Raw genomic sequence first — 12,145 nt, 5'->3', positions numbered from 1 at the left:
AGATGAATCTGCTCTAACTCCCTAAAACAAGCTCCCAGCGCTCTAAATCGCTTGATTGGCAAGAAAAGCCGTCTGACTGAAATGAATGATGAAACAAGTGAAAACAAGTTTCCACACTTTCTTTAGATCAAATTCATACATTTTGAGCAACATCTAAGCTGAGAAAGCACTTTTGGCTTGAATACAGATGAATCTGCTCTAACTCCCTAAAACAAGCTCCCAGCGCTCTAATCGCTTGATTTGGCAAGAAAGGACGTCTGACAGAAATGAATGATGAAACAAGTGAAACCATGTTTCCACATCATGTTTAGGTCAAATTCATACATTTTGAGCAAAATCTAAGCTGAGAAAGCATTTTTGGCTTGAATACAGATGAATCTGCTCTAACTGCCTTAAACAAGCTCCCAGCGCACTGAAACGCTTGATTTGGCAAGTAAAGACGTCTGACTGAAATGAGTGATGAAACAAGTGAAACCATGTTTCCACATCATGTTTAGGTCAAATTCATACATTTTGAGCAAAATCTAAGCTGAGAAAGCATTTTTGGCTTGAATACAGATGAATCTGCTCTAACTGCCTAAAACAAGCTCCCAGCGCCCTGAAACGCTTGAATTGGCAAGTAAAGACGTCTGACTGAAATGAGTGATGAAACAAGTGAAACCATGTTTCCACATCATGTTTAGGTCAAATTCATACATTTTGAGCAAAATCTAAGCTGAGAAAGCATTTTTGGCTTGAATACAGATGAATCTGCTCTAACTGCCCAAAACAAGCTCCCAGCGCCCTGAAACGCTTGATTTGGCAAGTAAAGACGTCTGACTGAAATGAGTGATGAAACAAGTGAAACCATGTTTCCACATCATGTTTAGGTCAAATTCATACATTTTGAGCAAAATCTAAGCTGAGAAAGCATTTTTGGCTTGAATACAGAGGAATCTGCTCTATCTCCCTAAAACAAGCTCCCAGCGCTCTAAATCGCGTGATTTGGCAAGAAAACACGTCTTAATGAAAACAATGATGAAACAAGTAAAACCATGTTTCCACATCATGTTTAGGTGAAATTCATACATTTTGAGCAAAATCTAAGCTGAGAAAGCATTTTTGGCTTGAATACAGATGAATCTCCTCTAACTGCCTAAAACAAGCTCCCAGCGCCCTGAAACGCTTGATTTGGCAAGTAAAGACATCTGACTGCAATGAGTGATGAAACAAGTGAAACCATGTTTCCACATCATGTTCAGGTCAAATTCATACATTTTGAGCAAAATCTAAGCTGAGAAAGCATTTTTGGCTTGAATACAGATGAATCTGCTTTAACTGTCTAAAACAAGCTCCCAGCGCCCTGAAACGCTTGATTTGGCAAGTAAAGACGTCTGACTGAAATGAGTGATGAAACAAGTGAAACCATGTTTCCACATCATGTTTAGGTCAAATTCATACATTTTGAGGAAAATCAAAGCTGAGAAAGCATTTTTGGCTTGAATACAGATGAATCTGCTCTATCTCCCTAAAACAAGCTCCCAGTGCTCTAAATCGCGTGATTTGGCAAGAAAACACGTCTTAATGAAAACAATGATGAAACAAGTAAAACCATGTTTCCACATCATGTTTAGGTCAAATTCATACATTTTGAGCAAAACCTAAGCTGAGAAAGCATTTTTGGCTTGAATACAGATGAATCTGATCTAACTGCCTAAAACAAGCTCCCAGCGCCCTGAAACGCTTGATTTGGCAAGTAAAGACGTCTGACTGAAATGAGTGATGAAACAAGTGAAACCATGTTTCCACATCATGTTTAGGTCAAATTCATACATTTTGAGCAAAATCTAAGCTGAGAAAGCATTTTTGGTTTGAATACAGATGAATCTGCTCTAACTCCCTAAACCCTCGTCTTGTGTTAGGGTCAAAACTGACCCGTTTTAATTTTTAAATGCCTAAAAGAATTACATAAATTTTATTTATTTCATCAAGACTTTTTGACTTTGTCAGGAACCTCTTTTTCAACCAAATAAAAAAAAAAATCTTTTCACTAAATTACAAAATGCTCTGGTTAGAATTACAACGTTAGGGTCAGTTTTGACCCAGCTATAATAATACTATTATAAAGCAATAATTAGAGCCAAAACTGAAATCATAGGTGCACTGTCAGCTGACAGACTGACAGCCAGCTCCTCTGCTAATCATGGGACTCCCGATTTTGCCCAGTATACCTGCACAACAACAAAACAAACAAAGAAGGGCATGTCCAGACATGTGAGGGGAATTCACTTGTTTGAGTGGCATTTTGACTTGCAGAGTGTACAATTTGCAGCATGCAAAAATGAAGAGAAGATATTCAGTGAGCCAAGTGTTGGATCACATTTTTGCCGAAAATGAGGAAGAGGACACGGAACAGCACAGTGATCCAGATGAGCAGGTGTCTGAGGAGAAAGACAATGTGGAGTATCACCCAGAAGACACAGACACATCTGATGAGTCAGATGAGGAGGTTGCTGGTGCTGAAGCTGCTCCTGCTGAAAGATTGAAGTCCAAAAATGGTAAGATCTTTTGGAGCTCAGTACCTCATGATGTACATGGCAGGGCAGCTGCTGCAAATGTGATCAAAATGACCCCTGGAGTCACAAGGTTTGCTGCGACCAGGGTCAGTGACATCAAGACATGTTTTGAGTTATTTATGCCATCATCAATCAAAAGAATCATCATTACTATGACAAACCTTGAAGGAAAGAAAGTCCATGGCGACATGTGGAAAGATATCGATGAGGAATACCTGGATGCTTTCATTGGTGTTCTTCTTATTGCTGGAGTGTACAGATCCTGCAATGAGGCAACTGACAGTCTATGGGACGCGTCAACAGGGAGAAAAATTTTCCAGGCAACATTTCGGACATTTCAAATGATATCGAGAGTCCTCAGATTTGACAAAAGAGAGACCAGAGTGAGATCTGACAAGCGTGCTCCCATCAGGGATGTCTGGGAGAGATGGGTGCAGCTCCTTCCGCTGATGTTCAACCCAGGGCCAGAGGTGACAGTGGATGAACGTCTTGTCCCTTTCCGAGGAAAATGCCCCTTCCGGCAATACATACCGAGTAAGCCAGGGAAATACGGCATAAAAATCTGGGCAGCCTGTGATGCAAAAACCAGCCATGCCTGGAATCTACAGATTTACACAGGCAAAGCTGCGAGTGGCATCCCAGAGAAAAACCAAGGAAAACGTGTGGTCCTCGATATGACCACTGGACTGAAGGGTCACAATATCACTTGTGACAATTTTTTCACCAGCTATGACCTCGGACAAGAACTTCTCAAGAGGAAACTTACCATGGTGGGAACAGTGAAGAAAAATAAACCTGAGTTGCCTGCTGAAATCTTGCAGGTGAAGGGCAGGGCTCCATTTTCCTCAAAGTTTGTTTTTACAGACACCACCACTGTTGTCTCATATTGTCCAAAAAAAAAAATGGAATGTGACACTTATGTCTACTCTTTACAAAGACGCAGCTGTGTCATCAGGAAGTGACAAAAAGCCCACATTTATCCAGGACTATAACAAAAACGAAGGAGGAGTGGACAACCTGGACAAGCTGACAGCCACATACACATGCCAGCGAATGACCAGAAGATGGCCAATGGTTGTGTTTGACAACATCCTTGATGTGCCTGCATGTAATGCATTTGTGTTGTGGAGCCACATCCACCAAGGCTGGAACTCAACCAAAAAAAACAAGCGGAGAATGTTTCTTGAGGAGTTGGGAAATTCCCTTGTCAAGCCACACATTGAGCGAAGGGAACGGGTACCCCGAGACCCAGAAGCTGCAGCCTTTGTCAGACAGCTGCAGAGCTCACCCAGCACTCCATCTACACCATCAACAACACAGAGAGAATCTGCATCAGCATCCTCCTTAGCCAGCCCCGCCTCAACACCAACCAGAACAGCCCCAACCCCAGACAGGCCACCTGGTTCGAAAAGAAAGAGGTGTCAGGTCTGCCCAAGCAGTAAGGACAGAAAGACAAATGTATTATGTTTCACCTGCAAGAAGTACCTCTGCAAAGAACACACAAAAAGTGTCACTTTTTGCCACACATGCCTTTAAATGCATACATACACAAAGGCTTTTACTTTGATTTAGTTTTGCATTCATTTTTTGAACTAGTAGTTGATTTCTGTTTTGAGTTTTTTGACCATGCAAATCTATATTTTGTTTCATGAGCTGTTCTGCTTTTCATTTTTTTCAGTTTATATTAAAGTTCTATTGCTGGAAAAAATACTTTTTTGCCTTTTCTTGATGTAAATTTATATGGGTCAAAATTGACCCTTAACACCATAGATGTTACTTTTGTTATTAATATTAAAATAAAAAAATAAATAAAACAAATTTATTTAAGAGATGTGTTCTATACCTCTCAGTAATAGTCAGGTAACACAACAATCTTTTATTTATTGACATGATTCTCTTGAGGTTTATTTTACCTTTTTTAAAAAAATTAAAATCAAGGGGTATACTGACAAAAAAAAGGCCCAGAGGCCCACACCAAAAGTATTAAAACCAACATTTTCATGGATAAGGAAGCCTAACAAGGTAAACAAGAGATGAGAAAAAAATTGGATGATATCTTATTGTTTTTAGTGTATTTTATAGCTGATTTAATACACGGGTCAAAACCGACCCCTTAAGATAACAGATGGTAACAGGAAGCTAACACAAGACGAGGGTAAAACAAGCTCCCAGCGCTCTAAATCGCTTGATTTGGCAAGAAAACACGTCTGACTGAAATGAATGATGAAACAAGTGAAACCATGTTTCCACACTATGTTTAGGTCAAATTCATACATATTGAGCAAAATCTAAGCTGAGAAAGCATTTTTTGCTTGAATACAGATGAATCTGCTCTAACTCCGTCAAACAAGCTCCCAGCGCTCTAAATCGCTTGATTTGGCAAGAAGACAAGTCTTAATGAAATGAATGATGAAACAAGTGAAACCATGTTTCCACACTATGTTTAGGTCAAATTCATACATTTTGAGCAAAATCTAAGCTGAGAAAGCATTTTTGGCTTGAATATAGATGAATCTGCTCTGACTGCCTAAAACAAGCTCCCAGCGCCCTGTAACGCTTGATTTGGCAAGTAAAGACGTCTGACTGAAATGAGTGATGAAACAAGTGAAACCATGTTTCCACATCATGTTTAGGTCAAATTTATACATTTTGAGCAAAATCTAAGCTGAGAAAGCATTTTTGGCTTGAATAAAGAGGAATCTGCTCTATCTCACTAAAACAAGCTCCCAGCCCTCTAAATCGCGTGACTTGGCAAGAAAACACGTCTTAATGAAAACAATGATGAAACAAGTAAAACCATGTTTCCACATCATGGTTAGGTCAAATTCATACATTTTGAGCAAAATCTAAGCTGAGAAAGCATTTTTGGCTTGAATACAGATGAATCTGCTCTAACTCCCTAAAACAAGCTCCCAGCGCCCTGAAACGCTTGATTTGGCAAGTAAAGACGTCTGACTGAAATGAGTGATGAAACAAGTGAAACCATGTTTCCACATCATGTTTAGGTCAAATTCATACATTTTGAGCAAAATCTAAGCTGTGAAAGGATTTTTGGCTTGAATACAGATGAATCTGCTCTAACTCCGTCAAACAAGCTCCCAGCGCTCTAAATAGCGTGATTTGGCAAGAAAACAAGTCTTGATGAAAACAATGATGAAACAAGTAAAACTATGTTTCCACATCATGTTTAGGTCAAATTCATACATTTTGAGCAAAATCTAAGCTGAGAAAGCATTTTTGGCTTGAATACAGATGAATCTGCTATAACTGCCTAAAACAAGCTCCCAGCGCCCTGAAACGCTTGATTTCGCAAGTAAAGACGTCTGACTGAAATGAGTGATGAAACGAGTGAAACCATGTTTTCACATCATGTTTAGGTCAAATTCATACATTTTGAGCAAAATCTAAGCTGAGGAAGCATTTTTGTCTTGAATACTGATGAATCTGTTCTAAACCCTAAAACAAGCTCCCAGCGCCCTGAAACGCTTGATTTGGCAAGTAAAGACGTCTGACTGAAATGAGTGATGAAACAAGTGAAACCATGTTTCCACATCATGTTTAGGTCAAATTCATACATTTTGAGCAAAAGCTAAGCTGAGAAAGCATTTTTGGCTTGAATACAGATGAATCTGCTCTAAGTGCCTAAAACAAGCTCCCAGCGCCCTGAAACGCTTGATTTCGCAAGTAAAGACGTCTGACTGAAATGAGTGATGAAACAAGTGAAACCATGTTTCCACATCATGTTTAGGTCAAATTCATACATTTTGAGCAAAATCTAAGCTGAGAAAGCATTTTTGGCTTGAATACAGATGAATCTGCTCTAACTGCCTAAAACAAGCTCCCAGCGCCCTGAAACGCTTGATTTGGCAAGTAAAGACGTCTGACTGAAATGAGTGATGAAACAAGTGAAACCATGTTTCCACATCATGTTTAGGTCAAATTCATACATTTTGAGCAAAATCTAAGCTGAGAAAGCATTTTTGGCTTGAATACAGATGAATCTGCTCTAACTGCCTAAAACAAGCTCCCAGCGCCCTGAAACGCTTGATTTGGCAAGTAAAGACGTCTGACTGAAATGAGTTATGAAACATGTGAAACCATGTTTCCACATCATGTTTAGGTCAAATTCATACATTTTGAGCAAAATCTAAGCTGAGAAAGCATTTTTGGCTTGAATACAGATGAATCTGCTCTAACTCCCTAAAACAAGCTCCCAGCGCTCTAAATCGCTTGATTTGGCAAGAAAACACGTCTGAATGAAAACAATGATGAAACAAGTGAAACCATGTTTCCACATCATGTTTAGGTCAAATTAATACATTTTGAGCAAAATCTAAGCTGAGAAAGCATTTTTGGCTTGAATACAGATGAATCTGCTCTAACTGCCTAAAACAAGCTCCCAGCGCCCTGAAACGCTTGATTTGGCAAGTAAAGACGTCTGACTGAAATGAGTGATGAAACAAGTGAAACCATGTTTCCACATCATGTTTAGGTCAAATTCATACATTTTGAGCAAAATCTAAGCTGAGAAAGCATTTTTGGCTTGAATACAGATGAATCTGCTCTAACTCCGTCAAACAAGCTCCCAGCGCTCTAAATCGCGTGATTTGGCAAGAAAACACGTCTTGATGAAAACAATGATGAAACAAGTGAAACCATGTTTCCACATCATGTTTAGGTCAAATTCATACATTTTGAGCAAAATCTAAGCTGAGAAAGCATTTTTGGCTTGAATACAGATGAATCTGCTCTAACTGCCTAAAACAAGCTCCCAGCGCCCTGAAACGCTTGATTTGGCAAGTAAAGACGTCTGACTGAAATGAGTGATGAAACAAGTGAAACCATGTTTCCACATCATGTTTAGGTCAAATTCATACATTTTGAGCAAAATCTAAGCTGAGAAAGCATTTTTGGCTTGAATACAGATGAATCTGCTTTAACTGCCTAAAACAAGCTCCCAGCGCCCTGAAACGCTTGATTTGGCAAGTAAAGACGTCTGACTGAAATGAGTGATGAAACAAGTGAAACCATGTTTCCACATCATGTTTAGGTCAAATTCATACATTTTGAGCAAAATCTAAGCTGAGAAAGCATTTTTGGCTTGAATACAGATGAATCTGCTCTAACTGCCTAAAACAAGCTCCCAGCGCCCTGAAACGCTTGATTTGGCAAGTAAAGACGTCTGACTGAAATGAGTGATGAAACAAGTGAAACCATGTTTCCACATCATGTTTAGGTCAAATTCATACATTTTGAGCAAAATCTAAGCTGAGAAAGCATTTTTGGCTTGAATACAGATGAATCTGCTCTAACTCCGTCAAACAAGCTCCCAGCGCTCTAAATCGCGTGATTTGGCAAGAAAACACGTCTTAATGAAAACAATGATGAAACAAGTAAAACCATGTTTCCACATCATGTTTAGGTCAAATTCATACATTTTGAGCAAAATCTAAGCTGAGAAAGCATTTTGGCTTGAATACAGATGAATCTGCTCTAACTCCCTAAAACAAGCTCCCAGCGCCCTGAAACGCTTGATTTGGCAAGTAAAGACGTCTGACTGAAATGAGTGATGAAACAAGTGAAACCATGTTTCCACATCATGTTTAGGTCAAATTCATACATTTTGAGCAAAATCTAAGCTGAGAAAGCATTTTTGGCTTGAATACAGATGAATCTGCTCTAACTGCCTAAAACAAGCTCCCAGCGCCCTGAAACGCTTGATTTGGCAAGTAAAGACGTCTGACTGAAATGAGTGATGAAACAAGTGAAACCATGTTTCCACATCATGTTTAGGTCAAATTCATACATTTTGAGCAAAATCTAAGCTGAGAAAGCATTTTTGGCTTGAATACAGATGAATCTGCTCTAACTGCCTAAAACAAGCTCCCAGCGCCCTGAAACGCTTGATTTGGCAAGTAAAGACGTCTGACTGAAATGAGTGATGAAACAAGTGAAACCATGTTTCCACATCATGTTTAGGTCAAATTCATACATTTTGAGCAAAATCTAAGCTGAGAAAGCATTTTTGGCTTGAATACAGATGAATCTGCTCTAACTCCGTCAAACAAGCTCCCAGCGCTCTAAATCGCTTGATTTGGCAAGAAAACACGTCTGACTGAACTGAGTGATGAAACAAGTGAAACCATGTTTCCACATCATGTTTAGGTCAAATTCATACATTTTGAGCAAAATCTAAGCTGAGAAAGCATTTTTGGCTTGAATACAGATGAATCTGCTCTAACTCCTTAAAACAAGCTCCCAGCGCCCTGAAACGCTTGATTTGGCAAGTAAAGACGTCTGACTGAAATGAGTGATGAAACAAGTGAAACCATGTTTCCACATCATGTTTAGGTCAAATTCATACATTTTGAGCAAAATCTAAGCTGAGAAAGCATTTTTGGCTTGAATACAGATGAATCTGCTCTAACTCCTCAAACAAGCTCCCAGCGCCCTGAAACGCTTGATTTGGCAAGTAAAGACGTCTGACTGAAATGAGTGAGGAAACAAGTGAAACCATGTTTCCACATCATGTTTAGGTCAAATTCATACATTTTGAGCAAAATCTAAGCTGAGAAAGCATTTTTGGCTTGAATACAGATGAATCTGCTCTAACTCCCTAAAACAAGCTCCCAGCGCACTGAAACGCTTGATTTGGCAAGTAAAGACGTCTGACTGAAATGAGTGATGAAACAAGTGAAACCATGTTTCCACATCATGTTTAGGTCAAATTCATACATTTTGAGCAAAATCTAAGCTGAGAAAGCATTTTTGGCTTGAATACAGATGAATCTGCTCTAACTCCGTCAAACAAGCTCCCAGCGCCCTGAAACGCTTGATTTGGCAAGTAAAGACGTCTGACTGAAATGAGTGATGAAACAAGTGAAACCATGTTTCCACATCATGTTTAGGTCAAATTCATACATTTTGAGCAAAATCTAAGCTGAGAAAGCATTTTTGGCTTGAATACAGATGAATCTGCTCTAACTCCGTCAAACAAGTTCCCAGCGCTCGAAATCGCTTGATTTGGCAAGAAAACACGTCTGACTGAAATGAGTGATGAAACAAGTGAAACCATGTTTCCACATCATGTTTAGGTCAAATTCATACATTTTGAGCAAAATCTAAGCTGAGAAAGCATTTTTGGCTTGAATACAGATGAATCTGCTCTAACTCCGTCAAACAAGCTCCCAGCGCCCTGAAACGCTTGATTTGGCAAGTAAAGACGTCTGACTGAAATGAGTGATGAAACAAGTGAAACCATGTTTCCACATCATGTTTAGGTCAAATTCATACATTTTGAGCAAAATCTAAGCTGAGAAAGCATTTTTGGCTTGAATACAGATGAATCTGCTCTAACTCCGTCAAACAAGCTCCCAGCGCTCTGAAACGCTTGATTTGGCAAGTAAAGACGTCTGACTGAAATGAGTGAGGAAACAAGTGAAACCATGTTTCCACATCATGTTTAGGTCAAATTCATACATTTTGAGCAAAATCTAAGCTGAGAAAGCATTTTTGGCTTGAATACAGATGAATCTGCTCTAACTCCCTAAAACAAGCTCCCAGCGCCCTGAAACGCTTGATTTGGCAAGTAAAGACGTCTGACTGAAATGAGTGATGAAACAAGTGAAACCATGTTTCCACATCATGTTTAGGTCAAATTCATACATTTTGAGCAAAATCTAAGCTGAGAAAGCATTTTTGGCTTGAATACAGATGAATCTGCTCTAACTCCCTAAAACAAGCTCCCAGCGCCCTGAAACGCTTGATTTGGCAAGTAAAGACGTCTGACTGAAATGAGTGATGAAACAAGTGAAACCATGTTTCCACATCATGTTTAGGTCAAATTCATACATTTTGAGCAAAATCTAAGCTGAGAAAGCATTTTTGGCTTGAATACAGATGAATCTGCTCTAACTCCGTCAAACAAGCTCCCAGCGCCCTGAAACGCTTGATTTGGCAAGAAAACACGTCTGACTGAAAACAATGATGAAACAAGTGAAACCATGTTTCCACATCATGTTTAGGTCAAATTCATACATTTTGAGCAAAATCTAAGCTGAGAAAGCATTTTTGGCTTGAATACAGATGAATCTGCTCTAACTCCGTCAAACAAGCTCCCAGCGCCTTGAAACGCTTGATTTGGCAAGAAAGACGTCTGACTGAAATGAGTGATGAAACAAGTGAAACCATGTTTCCACATCATGTTTAGGTCAAATTCATACATTTTGAGCAAAATCTAAGCTGAGAAAGCATTTTTGGCTTGAATACAGATGAATCTGCTCTAACTCCGTCAAACAAGCTCCCAGCGCCCTGAAACGCTTGATTTGGCAAGTAAACACGTCTGAATGAAAACAGTGATGAAACAAGTGAAACCATGTTTCCACATCATGTTTAGGTCAAATTCATACATTTTGAGCAAAATCTAAGCTGAGAAAGCATTTTTGGCTTGAATACAGATGAATCTGCTCTAACTCCGTCAAACAAGCTCCCAGCGCCCTGAAACGCTTGATTTGGCAAGTAAAGACGTCTGACTGAAATGAGTGATGAAACAAGTGAAACCATGTTTCCACATCATGTTTAGGTCAAATTCATACATTTTGAGCAAAATCTAAGCTGAGAAAGCATTTTTGGCTTGAATACAGATGAATCTGCTCTAACTCCGTCAAACAAGCTCCCAGCGCCCTGAAACGCTTGATTTGGCAAGTAAAGACGTCTGACTGAAATGAGTGATGAAACAAGTGAAACCATGTTTCCACATCATGTTTAGGTCAAATTCATACATTTTGAGCAAAATCTAAGCTGAGAAAGCATTTTTGGCTTGAATACAGATGAATCTGCTCTAACTCCCTAAAACAAGCTCCCAGCGCCCTGAAACGCTTGATTTGGCAAGTAAAGACGTCTGACTGAAATGAGTGATGAAACAAGTGAAACCATGTTTCCACATCATGTTTAGGTCAAATTCATACATTTTGAGCAAAATCTAAGCTGAGAAAGCATTTTTGGCTTGAATACAGATGAATCTGCTCTAACTCCGTCAAACAAGCTCCCAGCGCCCTGAAACGCTTGATTTGGCAAGTAAAGACGTCTGACTGAAATGAGTGATGAAACAAGTGAAACCATGTTTCCACATCATGTTTAGGTCAAATTCATACATTTTGAGCAAAATCTAAGCTGAGAAAGCATTTTTGGCTTGAATACAGATGAATCTGCTCTAACTCCCTAAAACAAGCTCCCAGCGCCCTGAAACGCTTGATTTGGCAAGTAAAGACGTCTGACTGAAATGAGTGATGAAACAAGTGAAACCATGTTTCCACATCATGTTTAGGTCAAATTCATACATTTTGAGCAAAATCTAAGCTGAGAAAGCATTTTTGGCTTGAATACAGATGAATCTGCTCTAACTCCGTCAAACAAGCTCCCAGCGCCCTGAAACGCTTGATTTGGCAAGTAAAGACGTCTGACTGAAATGAGTGAGGAAACAAGTGAAACCATGTTTCCACATCATGTTTAGGTCAAATTCATACATTTTGAGCAAAATCTAAGCTGAGAAAGCATTTTTGGCTTGAATACAGATGAATCTGCTCTAACTC

At 39.3% G+C, this 12,145-nt stretch overlaps 1 pseudogene; it reads left to right on the top strand.

Annotated features, from left to right (window-relative positions):
* The first annotated feature begins 2,320 nt into the window (after positions 1 to 2,320).
* On the top strand, positions 2,321 to 3,997 carry LOC119030230 (annotated as a pseudogene).
* Positions 3,998 to 12,145: the final 8,148 nt, after the last annotated feature.

The sequence above is a fragment of the Acanthopagrus latus genome, chromosome 12 (genome assembly GCF_904848185.1).
Source record: "Acanthopagrus latus isolate v.2019 chromosome 12, fAcaLat1.1, whole genome shotgun sequence".
Taxonomy (NCBI): Eukaryota; Metazoa; Chordata; class Actinopteri; order Spariformes; family Sparidae; genus Acanthopagrus; species Acanthopagrus latus.
This window is presented reverse-complemented; position numbering and strand designations above follow the sequence as displayed.